Genomic DNA, 12615 nt, shown 5'->3' with positions numbered 1-12615 from the left:
ATGAATGATAGAAGCCATATTTTGAGGAAATATTTTTTTATAATTAGCTGTTGGCTATCTCATTTTATGGAGGCTATACATACATTTGGAAGCTATCAGATAACTATGACAATAAAAATGAAGAAATTAAAACTGTAGGAAATAAGAATGAAAGTAATGTTTTTCCTTTCTCCTTCAAACATATATTGTCATTTAAGGTGCAACAGATTTTAGATACATGGAAGTCAGCAGAGGAGGGAGCTGGGCTGCGGGGTGGTGGTGGTGGGGGGTGCCTAACTGCCCACACCTCGTCTAACAGGCTTCCTCCAATCACAAGCCTTATTGTTACTGACATAGCTGATGCCACAATTGGAGGTGGAGGTGGAGAGTGTGCAGATGCAACAGGGATGGGAGCGTTCTGAGCCCATAAAGATATCAAAAAACATGATTGATTGTGGGGCTTAAAGAAATAAGGTCCTATTTGTTTTTTATAAAACAAAGTCCAGAGGAAGACAATGCAAGGCTGCCCCTCTACAATGTCAATAAAAAACGTAATTCTTCTATGTTTTTACCCCACAACCCTTAGCACCTTTTTGCTTATCGTCTCCTGGTTATAATATGGCTACTCCAATTTCAGCCTCATGTTCAGCTACCAGGTCAAAATAAGGGGAAAAGTCACAGTGGTAGAAAGCAAAAAGGTTGTCTATCTTTATTAGGAAAGTCTTCCCCAAGACTCCACAGTCAAGACTTACATTGATGTATTCTAGGCTGGAACTTTATCACCTGATCATGTCTAACTGCAAGATTGCTAGGCAGGAGGGTACTACGAGAGGGGTTGGATGAGTTAATCAGCCAGTTGGCCTTGTTGCACCTGGATTGGAACTGCCAGTCATCAGCCAGTCTTTACTAGTAAAAGGGCATTCCTGCCCGGCTGGTGTGGTTCAGTGGTTGAGCGTCGACCTATGAACCAGGAGGTCATGGTTTGATTCCTGGTCAGGGCACATGCCCAGGTTGCAGGCTCAATCTCCAGTGGGGGACGTGCAGGAGGCAGCCAATGGATGATACTCTTTCATCATTGATGTTTCTCTTTCTCTCCCCGTCTCCCTTTCTCTCTGAAACTAATAAAAATATATTAAAAAAATAAAAGGGCATTCCGCCTTGCCAGAAAAGATTTGTTGGTTGCAGTAAAAAAGCAAAAACAAAATAAACAACATCAGTAACAAAAAAATCCCCCACACAACTGCAACAGATAAAAAGCAAGGAAGTATTTAAGAAGTCAGTACATAAAGGAACTTTGGTTTAATGCTCTTCCATCTCCCAATTCAAAGAGACCAAAAATGCCAACTAATAAAGATCCAAAACACTCAGAGTCAGCAAACCATCTCATAATTTGACCCAGGGTCTAACAGAGACTTGTACATAGAAACTTCAACAGTTATGACAGGCTATGAACTTGTATGTTTTCTCACAAAAGTTTTTTCAATTTGATAATATAGTGATTAAAAAACAGTCCAGACTCAGTTTCTCTGGAGCACTGGGTTCGTATCCTGCATCAGCCCTTTATTAGTAATATGACCTTGGGCAATTTCAGCCCTCTTAGCCCTTGCTTTTTAAAACATCCCCATCCTCATCTCCCTAACCAAACTCAAAACTTACGGGGAAGAGTTTACGTTGGAGTAATTGAAGTTTTAGAATTCCTTTTGGAAAAACCCATTTCAGAATGTCAGAAACATGTAGAATTATTGGGGATGTTGCTCGGGACAGTGAAAACCATGGCCGGTTTTTTCATTTCAAATGTTACTTTCTGATATTGTCACAGATGGGGACTAGGCCCGGAGTGGGTCTGCCCTGGGCCTGCCTGCTGTGTGTGGGTTCTTGCCTTCCTGCAGGAAAGATTTCACAACACAAGTCCAGGTGATTCTGAGAGTATGTTTATTAAAGCTGGGGAAGGTCCTAGAGTAGAAGCAACAGGAGAGAGCCTAGGCAGTGCTCTGCTTTGGCTCCCTAGAAACATTTCAGGAAAGAAGTGAGCCACACTGTTAGGTCACTGGAAACTCAGAGAAAAGGGGGGCTGTGGAGACAGGATCAGGGGGTCAGCCCAGGATGAGCTGCCACTGCCTGCTGCCCCCCTGGTTGCAAGTCTTGTGGGGATCTTTAGAGTTTAGAGGAGAGTAAAAATTTCATGCCCGGCAGTTTCTAGAAGCTGGAAAAGGAAAAGAAATGGATTCTTTCTAGAGCTTCCAGAAGGAATGCAGCCCCGACATCTTGATTTTAGCTCACTGAGATCTGCTTCAGACTTCTGACCTCCAGAACTGCAAGATCAATTTGTGTGTTAAGCCCCTAAATTTGTGGTAATTTGTTATAGTAGCAGTGAGAAAAACCGAATACAATAGGATATATTCTATATATTTCCATTTGTAACATTACTTGCCCAAACTGACATGTCGACTATGAAGTGCATTTAAAGCCTGGTTCATCTGACCCAAAAGTCTGTGCTCTTCTGTTCTGTTGCACAAGCTCTGCTCTTATTAAAGGATGACCCTGTGGCCTTTTCTCTTGGATGATTAAAAGAAAAAGGTCATGCCTGAGATCAGGCATGGGCGTGCTCCAGAGAGAGCCTGCCCAGCATCCTTTCTCTTGAGGATTTTTTCTCTCCCTTCTGGGGGCCAGAATCTTAGGGGAGGGTTTCAGCAGAACATTCATCAGCTTTCCAGGTGCATTTTAAATATGCTGTTGCATCAAAATGAGTGTATCAGGGAGTTTGGGATTATCCTCTGGTCAGCTTCACTGCTTTACTTTTATCTTGAGTCTGTCTGTCTGTAATTGGGTTTTTGGTATTTGTTCCCCTGACTTCATCCATCCTTGGGTTTAGCGAATACAAATGGCATGAATTGGGTCTCTGTTCTCTATTTCTCTGACCAGGGTGATTTAAGCTATTTAGTCTCTAGGCAGGGAGGAGAGGTATAAACCATTTGCTCTTAAGTGTCCTTGATTAGGGAAGATAAGGCCTTGGGATTCACTAGCTGGCTGTAAACTGGTTAAATTGTTTGGCCTTAATTTTCTTGTTTCAGTTTTCTCATTCCACTTGCCCAGGAATTTTCCTGGCTTCTTACTATCCTGCCTCAATATCATGTCATGGGTTACGATCCGGCTTCCGGTCCCTTCTTCCAGCCTGGTTTCCCCCCTCCACTTCCATGTGGAATGATGTAGAGGCCCTTGGGGATAGAAGACTTGTAGAGTCTGCCAGAGTGCTCAAACAGGCGCTAGAAAAGACCAAGACTTTTGTGTTAAGTTTTTGCCTTTTTCAGGAGGGACAGCTGAGGATCTCAGAAATTAAATGACATCCCCAAAGTCACATAACTATAAAGCTGCAACCAGAACTTGGTTTCCCTACATCGTTGGCTAGAATTATAGCCTCTATATCATTTTGTTTTTCTTCTGGAGAATTCTAAGGAAACATTATATATGTATGTATGTATGTGTGTGTGTGTGTGTGTGTATATATGTGTATATATATATATATATATACATATATACACACACACACACACATACATACATACATACATATATATATGAATATATATGTATATGAATATTTTGCCCTTGAGACAAAAACAATAATTAAAAAGCCATTATATATCTGTTTAATTTTACTACCCTTAAACAAATATGAGTAATTGTGTTTCTTTTTAAAATGACTAAATTTTGATATGACACTAAAGCACAGCATTATTTTTGGAGATATTCTTAAATTTTTCTCAATATAATAAATTGTTAATGTCCATTAAAAATGCATAGGTAGCTCAGCTGGTGTGGCTCAGCAGTTGAGTGTCAACCCATACGCCAAGAGGTTGCTGGTTTGATTCCTGGTCAGGGCACATGCCTTGGTGGTGGGCTTGATTCCTGGTGGGGGTGTTCAGGAGGCAGCCCATCTCTCTCTCTCTCTCTCTCTCTCTCTCTCTCTCTCTCTCTCTCTCTCTCCTCCTTTCTCTCTGAAATAAATAAAAATATATTTTTAAAAAATGTATAGATAATAAAAGAGTGTATTTATAGAATAGTGTAAAACTAGAAATTAATGATTCTAACACTCATGTCTTGAATAGTTGACTTTGTTAAGCTTATTTATGCTATAGATTTGCAAAGTTAATTTTTAAATCAAAGTTTTAAAATGGCATTTAATGTGGTGACTTCTCTGGTCAACTGATTCTCAGGGAATTGAGAAACAAAGGTGTAAAAGCAGAAAAATATAATGTGAGTTGGATCTAATTTTATTTAAAATTTTGGAAGTATTCGTTTTTAAAATAAATAGAAATTTGTACATTTAGGTTGCCTGATGTTTTGAAGAAATAATTAAAAACAGCAGTCTGGAATGGGATACAATTTGAACTTGGAAAACACATTTAAACTGTAGGCTTGCTTTTTGATCCAGTTACATCAACTCATGAAAACAAGTCAGGTTCTGTTTTATAATAATTTTTCTTAGTATCACTTAGTGATGAGGAAAGGCTGCTTAATTAGCAGATGGTAGGGCTCATACACTATCAGTCAAACTCAGAGCTCATGGGAGGGTTGGCAAAGACCATTTTCCATAAAAATGCAAGTTTTTGGTTTTTTTTCGTATGTGTGTGTAATTTGGCAAGGAATACAGAGAAAAGCCTTATGTTGGTGAATTTGGAAAGTCTAAATAATGTTGTTAAGTAATGTAGTTGTCTTAAAATGTAAAATTGCTAGATTAGTTTAAAAATATAAGCAGCATCTTAGCGCTTTCATTTTAAACTACAACTTTTGTTTGTTTGTAAAAGATAGATAGCATGTGGACTTGCAAAAAGTTATAAAATCACCTTCGGATTTTATAGTGTTGATGACTCATCTTCCTTGGGAAAAAAAATTCAAAACCCTGGATAGCTATTAAAACTCAAACCATGTTGTAGGAGAAGAACCAGATGGTTCAGACCTTTTGGATTAAATTACTTAGAACTGCTAGACAAAAGAGCATTCTCAATGAGTTTTTGAATCCATGTTTTGATAACCTCAGGGGTCAGTCTGACCTCAATTCAACAAAGCAGAGAGCGGTTCCAGGTTCCACCGGTATGTACTGTGTGAGCTACAGATAGGGAAGGTTCCAAAACCACATTGCTCTATGAGGGAACTGTGTGTGTGTTGGCTTGGTCTGTGGAATGGGTGAAAAAGCAGATGAAGCAAAATATCTGAAAATTGCTTTAGTATCGGTTTATTTTTGGTAGAGGATTGCTCTGCCCATAGACCTTGCTTTCATCGTGTCAGTAATCAGGAATTCTATCTAAACCAAGTAGTTTATAAATGATCTCGCTGTAACATTTTAATGACTTGTAAATTGTACAAGATGCTACATTAATCTTAGCAAGAACCACCCTTGCTAAATGGTACATCCATTTGTAGGATGAAAAACTATATCCTAGAAAGAGGCACGTGGACATTAAGAGGGTGTGCTCTGGAGTCTGGGTGGCTGATTCTGTCACCAGCTGTGTGACTTCAGGCATGCTGCTTAATCTTGTTTCTAAACCATATCATTTGTAACGGAATAATAATAATATCTCTTGCATTTGCTATTGTGAGGATTAAATGAACTAATATACATGAAGCGCTTAGAACAATGCCTGGCATGTAGTAATTTCTCAGTGGAAATCACTATTATTAGCATGCTGAATTAGATGACTGAATGATGAAGCCACTGGATGGGAAGTCATGAAGACTGGCTTCTGAACTTAGCCCTGCTGGCTGGCTGACTTCCCACAGGACACCTAACTTCTCTCAACCTCAGTTTAAAGACGTTGAAAATCCCTAGCAAAGAGAATGGACTTGTAGTTTCTTCTGTTAAATGAGAGGAGGGTGGGTTAGATGGCCTCTATGATTACTTCTAGCTTTAAACATCTCTAAATCTTGGGTGGAAACTAGTATCCCAGCAGAGGAAAATGTTAGAAGTGAATGCAAAAAATTCTAGAGGGCTTTGCTCCTATTCTTGTCCCTGCTGGTAACTCTTTTCCATCCCACCCTTTAGCTTGACCAGGTCTTTCTCATTCTTTAGTGGTACATCTCAGCTTAAATGCCACCCATCGAAGTGACCTCTCTTAGCTACCCAATCTAAAATTAATACTTGCTATAATGCCTGGTTCTTTTCCTTCATAGCACTTCTCATTGTAAATAGCTATTGATTTTTAATAACACTTTTGTTTTTTTGTCTGCCCTCCTAAGTTATATGTTTTGAGATTTTAGGAATTATATTTGTTTTAATTACTTATTGATCCTTGGCATGTAAGAGATTGGCACAAGCAGGCACTCAATCAAGATTTTATTTAACCATTATATTGGATGCCTATAACGTACAAAGCAATGTTTTAGGCATTGGGGAAATAGCAGTGGATTAGACAAATAGCCTTGTTCATATGTTAGTGTGAGAAATCAGATAGTAAGTAAGTAAATAAACACACAAGAACATGTCATGCAGAATTAATGCTTTGAAGAAAATAAATCAGGTTAAAGGATGAACACCTTTACCAAAAGGAACAGCAAATACAAAGGCAAAAAAAGCAAAAATAAGTGGTTCCTTGCTCAACAAAGAAATATTTTGTACTAATTAAACTTCTTGGCTATCCCATGGAAAATGTGCTTCTTATTTTTTCTTTTAATAAGATATTAATATGCTTAGTAAAAGTATTATGCAAATTAAAAGCAAACAAGTGGGACTAGATCAAACTAAAAAGTTTCTGCACAGCAAAGGAAATCATAAAAAAATGAAGGGCTGCCGTAACCGGTTTGGCTCAGTGGATAGAGCATCGGCCTGCGGAATGAAAGGTCCCAGATTTGATTCCGGTCAAGGGCATGTACCTTGGTTGCGGGCACATCCCCAGTGGGAGGTGTGCAGGAGGCAGCTGATTAATGTTTCTCTCCCATGAATGTTTCTGACTCTCTATTCCTCTCCCTTCCTCTCTGTAGAAAATCAATAAAATATATTTTAAAAAAATGAAGAGCTACCTACCAAATGGGATAAAATATTTTCAAATCATATATCTGATAAGGGGTTAATATCCAAAATATACAAAGAACTCTTACAACTCAATAGTAAAAAATCTATAACAAACCAACTTAAAAATGGGCAGAAGATCTCAATAGACATTTGTCCAAAGAAGACACACAGATCACCAACAGGCACATGAAAAGATGCTCAACATCAGTAAGCAGCAGGGAAATGCAAATCAAAGCTACAATGAGATACCACCTCACACTTGTCGGAATGGATATCACCAAAAAGACAGCAAATAAGTGTTGGTGAGGATGTGAAAAAAGGGAGACCCTATGCATTATTGGTAAGAATGTAAATTGGTGTAGCCACTATGGAAAAAAGTATGGAAGTTCTTAAAAAAGTTAAAAATAGAACTATCATATGATCCAGCAATTCCACTTCTGGGTAGTCATCTGAAGGAAATTAAAACACTAACACAAAAAGATATATGCGCCCCGATGTCTACTGCAGCTACAATAGCCAAGATTTGGAAGCAACCTAAATGTCCACTGATGGATGATGAGATAAAGAGATGTGCTATATACACACAATGGAATATTATTCAGCCATATAAAGAATGAAATCTTACCATTGGTGATAATATGAATGGATCTTGAGGGCATTATGTTAAATAAAATAAGTCAGACAGAGAAGGACAAATATTGTGTGATATAAACAAAAACCAAAACAAAAAACCCAACTCATAGATACACAGAGAACAGGTACGTAGTTGCTAGAGGCGGGGGTGGTTGAAATTGATAAAGGGAGTCAAAAGTACAAACTTCTGGTTATAAAATAAATAAGTCATGGGGATGTCATATACAGCATGCTGACGATAGTTAATAATACCTTATTGTATATTGGAAAGTCGATAGTAGAGTAGAGTTGGAGAGTAGACCTTAAAAGTTCTCATCAAAAGAAAAAATACTTGCAACTATGTATGGCAATGGATGCTAACTAGACTTATTGTGGTGATCATTTTGCAATATATACAAAGATGAAATCACTATATTGTACACCACATTTAACTAATGTGATGTTAAATATCAATTATATCTCAATTTTAAAAAAGAGAGGTTGGATACAGAGGCAGTAAAGCACCGAACAGACTGTCAAATTACAGCAGGAAGGCTGGGGAGTGTTGGGGAGGGGGGAAATAGATCAACCAAAGGACTTGTATGCATGCATATAAGCACACCATGGACACAAGACACAGGGAGGGGTGGGATGAGGGCATGTGACAGGGGCAGGGGAGGCTGGGGAAGGTCAATGGGGAAAAAAAAGGAGATATATGTACTAATATATGTAATACTTTAAACAATAAAAAAAAAGGAGAGAGGTTGGGGTGTGCTAGACAGGGCTGTCAGGGAAGGCTTCTCTCTGCTGAATATTTGTTGAAAGATTTGAAAGAAAAATAAAGGCAAGAAAATGGAAGAAACATTTCAGGGCAGTTGAGCAGGTCAATTTGGCTAGCATGGGGAATTTATGTTGGGAGGACAAGATATAAAATTGGATGATGGGATGGAGCTAAATCGTTAAGGCTTTGATGTCCACTCAGGAGTTGGGCTTCATCAAGTGGGCAGTGACATGATGGCTGACTTACAAAGCTGTTTTCTTTACCCTTCACCTGTCTTCCCTCTCCTCGCCCTGCCTTGTTTGGGTTGGGGGAAGGGGGTGGAGAGGTTAGGTAAAGTCTGAAGGCAGAAGGAGTCTTTTCTAAGAAGGAGCACTTGATAACACCATGGGAATGAAAAGGAAGACTCGTGTGAGAACCAAAGCTGAATTCTGGAATCAGCAGTCTGTGGAGTGAAAGGGTGAAAGAAGAGGCCCATAGCATACATAGCATTAAGTCTGGGTGACTAGAGGGGTGGGAAACTCAGAACTAATAACGTCAGGAGCAGAGCCAGCTTCTTTATTGATCTTAAATGCATGACTCACACCACTCACCACTTACTCCTGACTCATGTGTCCTGTCTTGCCAAGTGTTTTTCTTTCCATACCATACAATGTTCCATGGAAATGGTTGGTTGAACCTCATTCAATTTAGCAGTTGACCATCTGTTCTAGATGGCTTGTGATCTGCATTGAAACAATTTACCAATTAGCTCAAGAGTCTGTGTTTTCTGTTCAGAAGACAACTCTCCTTTATCGCACTACAATATAAAATTAATTAGGAGAGCGCTGTTACCCCTACTCCTTCCCTGTGCCTTCCCTGGCCCCATCATCTCTAATTTCTTTCTATTGATTTATTCCCTCAGGTCTAGAAATGTATTCAACTCACCCTATTACTTTAAGACATTTCTCAACCCTCCTCCTCTCTTGAATTAATACTCTATTTTTATCCCTATATGTGTTATCAGACTTCTTGACTCTATCTCAAACTACTGAGACCCCCAGAAAATGCTTTAATCAAATGCTTTAATCATTCTACCGGAATGTTCCAAAGGCACAAGCCAATCCATCGTTTCCAAAATAGAACTCATTTCCTTTCTCTCTCTCCCCTCTTATCCTGTTTCTAAATGAATAGCATTATCATCAACTTGACTGACCTACCTAGAAATAATCTTTGACTTTTTCCCTTTATCTTCCACTACATTTTTTAAAACTTGTAATTTCTCTTATTTTTCTCTTCTACATTCCCTCTGGCACTCATTATCCATCAGTGACATTGCTATTAAAGCTAATTCATTGAGTCTTTCAACATCAACTCTTGACCTTGATTCATTTTTCATTTGCTTACCCAGAGCTATCTTTATCTTTCAAAAGTCACATTTATTCATGTCACTTTGCTGCCTAAAATCTTTCCTTCATCCCCATTGGCTTTAACATGCCCCATAGGGCCCCTTATGTTCTAATTCCTCACTATGTCTCAGCTTCATTGTCTACCATTTCCCCTCAGGAATTCTTGGCTCTAGCCAGGCTGAATTGCCTTTTACTGCCTTAATGTAAGGCTCTGTCTCTAGCCATTATGCTCTCTCTATACAGGACCCCCTTTTCTCCTCTGACTGGCTCACTTATGCTTAGATGTTATTTGTTCCAGAAAGGCTACCTTTGATCTTCTATCCTCTCCCTTGGTCTTGGTTGTTACCCTCCCTGTGTTAGTTACCCCTGAAGCACTTTTTGTAGTCTGTTATAACTGTCTATTTTTTGTTTTTCTCTTAAACTATATGTTCCTTGAAGACAGGGACAGTGTCTTACATGCTTTGAATTCATAATCCCTACATGCTCTCTAAATGTTGGATGAATGGCAAATTATTTTTTTCTTTTTGGCCCCACCACTACAAACTTGGTCTAATTAAGGCCCCAGGAATTCCTTAATCATCAAATCCAATTGCCTATGCTCACCTCTCATCTTCCTTATTCTTTCTGTAGCATCTGACCATGCTTCTTTCTTGAAATGCTCTTTTTTTTTGGCTTCTATGGCATGACATTTCATGGTTATTTCCTTGGGGAATTATTTCCCTGTCCTCATGATAAGTTTCTCACTCTCCTCTCATTCCCAAGCTCTATGATATACCTCTGGATGTTGACCTTGGCCCTCTCCCTATTCTCTATGCTCTCATTAGATCTTGGCAAACACAGTCAAACTTTCAATCATCATTCTATGATGCTGGTATTAATGTGCAGGTACTTATACTAAAAATTTATCCATTGTTTATCTAAAATTCAAGTTGAATTAGGCATCCTGTATTGTATGCAGCAACCTGAATCCAGGTAGAATTGGAAAATGGTATTGAGTTAGGACACTTCATATTTAAATTAGGGTAATAATGGGCAAATAACAGGGTTATTATAAGAATTAAAATGAATACCTAGCACAAAGGAACTACACAATTAAGCATAAATCCCCTTTCTACTTCCTTCTTATTGACGGTACGGTGTTAAAATTTTTGAGTGTGTGGGAATCCAAGATGATAGCAGAGTAGGCAGAAGTTGTATTCACCTCCTCCCAGGTCCAAAGTGGAGTTACAACTAAATTATAGAACAAACAACCTTAATAACCAACTGAAGACCAGCTGAGCAGAAGTCTTATAACCAAGGATAAACAGAAGAAGCCACATTGAGACTGGTAGGGAAGGTGGAGATATGAAAAGGGCTGGCCCCACACCAATGTCTGGAGGTTGAGAATCTGGAGGGATATCTCAGCTGCAAAGGTCCCCCCTGAGCAGTGTGGATTCTCAACCTCATCCTGGGCTCCCCAGGTCAGAGCACTAGAGCCAGGAAGAGGAGCCCACATAACATCTGACCTTAAAAATCAGTGGAGATTCGGTCTGCCAGTGAGACAGCGATTCCACTTTGGGATACATATCTGAAGAAACCCAAAATACTAATTTGAAAGAATATATGCATCCCAATGTTCATTGTGGCATTATTTACAATAGCCAAGTTATGGAAGCAACCTAAGTGCCCATCAATAGACAAGTGAAGGAAAAAGTAGTGGTACATATATACAATTGAATATTACTTGGCCATAAAAAAGAATGAAATCTTACCATTTGTGACATTATGGATAGACCTAGAGGGTATTTTGCTAAGCAAAATAAATCAGCCAGAGGAAGGCAAATGCCGTATGATTTCACTTATATATGGAATCTGAAGAACAATATAAACAAACAAAACAGAAACAGATTCATAGATACAGAGAACAGACAGATGCATGCCAGAGAGGAAGGGGCTTAGGGTATTGGATAAAAATGGTGAAAGGATTACAAAATACAAATTGTTAGTTACAAAATAATCATGGGGAAGAAAGTACAGCATAGGGAATATATTAAAAAATATTGTGATTACTTTGCATGGTGCCAGGTGAGTACTGGAAATATCAGGGGGAACACTTTGTAAAGTATATGATTGTCTAACCACTGTGCTGTACACTTGAAACTAATACAAAATAATATTGAATATAAGCTATAATTGAAAAATAAAATTTAAAGTTCTTTTCAAAAAAATTTTTTTTGATTAAGTAGTTGTAACAAATAAAATATAGATAGGCCCAAAGAATGAACAAACTCTTTGAGGGAGAGATTTTTAAAAATTTTGCTGGTGCCAAAGAGTGAGTCTTGGGAAATAACCATGATTTGAGGAAAGCAGAGTTGCCACTGGGGACCACAATGGTTAATTTTTATGTGTCAACTTGAATGGGCCCTGGGGTGCCCAGATATTTGGTTAAACATTATTTTTGGGTGTTTTTATGATGATGTTTCTGGATGTGATTAACTTTTGAATTAGTAGACAGAGTAAGGCAGATGACCCACCTTAATGGACAGGCATCACTCAGTCTACTGAAAAAGGCTGAGCAAGAAGGAATTCTCTCTATATCTGACTGCCTTTGAGCTGGGACATCTCATCATCTGCTGCCTTCTGATTCAGATGAGCCTGGAATTTATACCTTTGCCTTTTCTAGTTCTCAGGCCCTGGACTTACATTTGAACAATTCAATTGGCTCTCCTGGGTCTCCAGCTGCAGAATTTGGACTTCTCAGCCTTCATAATATGGGGAGCCAATTCTCTATAGTAAAAACACCCCAAAACCAAAAAGAACCCCAAACTATATATTACACATATATAGTAAATACATATAAATCTATAAATCTA

General features: G+C 38.6%; 1 protein-coding gene across 1 annotated transcript in view; it reads left to right on the top strand.

The window, feature by feature from the left end:
* The window catches only part of FBXL13 (F-box and leucine rich repeat protein 13), a gene marked incomplete at both ends in the record, with an annotated part of 167695 nt that overhangs the window by 35489 nt on the left and 119591 nt on the right, over positions 1-12615 (top strand). The window lies entirely within an intron of this gene.

The sequence above is a fragment of the Cnephaeus nilssonii genome (genome assembly GCF_951640355.1).
Source record: "Cnephaeus nilssonii genome assembly, chromosome: 12".
Lineage (NCBI taxonomy): Eukaryota > Metazoa > Chordata > Mammalia > Chiroptera > Vespertilionidae > Cnephaeus > Cnephaeus nilssonii.
The sequence above is the reverse complement of the archived record's forward strand: the minus strand, read 5'-3'. Positions and strand labels throughout refer to the sequence as shown.